This window comes from Buceros rhinoceros, unplaced genomic scaffold (genome assembly GCF_000710305.1).
Source record: "Buceros rhinoceros silvestris isolate BGI_N320 unplaced genomic scaffold, ASM71030v1 scaffold12534, whole genome shotgun sequence".
Classification (NCBI taxonomy): domain Eukaryota; kingdom Metazoa; phylum Chordata; class Aves; order Bucerotiformes; family Bucerotidae; genus Buceros; species Buceros rhinoceros.
In genome coordinates this window covers 32,570-33,955 of record NW_010410095.1, presented here as the reverse complement: position 1 = coordinate 33,955, position 1,386 = coordinate 32,570, and the positions used below count along the sequence as shown (strand labels likewise).

General features: G+C 55.3%; 1 protein-coding gene across 1 annotated transcript in view; it reads left to right on the top strand.

Moving 5' to 3' along the window:
* Positions 1–1,321: 1,321 nt before the first annotated feature.
* The window catches only part of LOC104492873 (C-C motif chemokine 4-like), a 1,448-nt gene continuing 1,383 nt past the window's right edge, over positions 1,322–1,386 (top strand). Inside the window, exon 1 of the mRNA XM_010135477.1 lies at positions 1,322–1,377. The gene's annotated coding sequence lies outside the window, so the exon portion shown is untranslated. The remainder of the gene's footprint in view (positions 1,378–1,386) is intronic.

Here is a 1,386-nt window from a genome sequence, read left to right as displayed (position 1 = left end):
AGCCCTGTGGCTTGCTCCTCGCGGGTGGCAGGCTGGGGAGCAGGAGCTGTGAAGTTCCCACGAGTGACGCTGTCGCTGGCTGGTGTTAGCCACAAAGCTGTCTTTCTGCAGCCACAACCTTGCGCACCCGACAGTGCAGTGCCGGCAGTTGTCACCTCCCTGTGTGCACACCAGCATGTCAGCTGCAAGCGCAGAGGAGCAGAAACCTCCCACTGGTGGTTTCTGGGTGATTTGTTCCATGGCAAAAAGCCATCATTTGGTTTTACCCTGCAGCAATTCAGCCGAAAGCTGGAGCCACTTCTTGTTCTGCCATGCACCTCTGCCCAGAGCTGCTCCAAGCGACCCAGGGAAAGCAGAGCTGCTCCTGCCAGGGCTTGCTGTGGGTCCAGCACAAGCCCACACCTCCTCTGGCACCCTGGCAGGGCTTGCAGAGTCTTTGGCCGCGCTGGTGATGCCTCTGCCCAGCTGCAGGGTGAGCCTGCAGCCTGCTGCAGCCGACAGCACCCGCGTCCTGCCTTGTCAGGCAGGATAAGGCCACGCAGGGAACCTCGTCGATGTGCATGTGGGGAGCAAAGCAGGTGGAGCCTGACTCTTCTCAGTGGCGGCCAGCGACAGGTCAAGAGGCAACAGGACATTCTATTTAAACACCAGATAAAACTTTATTATTCCTGAACCCTGAGAGACTGTGGAGTCTTCATCCCTGGAGATGTTCAAAGCCCATCTGGACATGGTCCTGAGCATGGTCCTTCCCAGCTGACCCGGCTTTGAGCCGGAGCTGGACTGGACGATCTCCAGGGGTGCCTCCAGCCTCCGCTCCTCTGGTCCGCTTTGAGGCAAGCGCGGCGGGGCTGGTGCAGCTACCTCCCAGCTCCATGTGCTGCATTGAGCAGCTTCGATGAACACCCAGCACATAACAGCAGGAGCCTGCGCTGGAGCCTGCCCGCTGCCTTTTGTTTCCAGAGTTGCATAATCTCAGGCTGTGTCTTTTGCTGTGCAAACTGTCAGGGAAAACCCCTCTGAAGCTCAGATAAACAGTTCTCCTCCTTGTGCCATTCCACTCCGCACATTCTAGTTTCCTTTTGATTAGAAGAAAACGAAAATGAGTCAGAGCTCCACACACTTGGCTCCTGTGAGCTGTATCCCGTTCTTTCCGACTACTTGTCTTTCCTTTTCTTTTCTTTTTTTTTTTTTTTCTTCTAATTCCCTTTGGCTATTTCACTTTTGTGTCATCCTTTGTCATCATTCTGGAATTTCCACTCAGGCTTCTCCCGGTGGCTTCCGAGACTCCCTATTAAAAGGGAGCAGAATCCAGCTGCTGCAGTCTGAGCCGCATCTGCCAGAGCTCCTGGTCCTGCTCCGACAGCCCTCACCCAACAGCAAGATGAA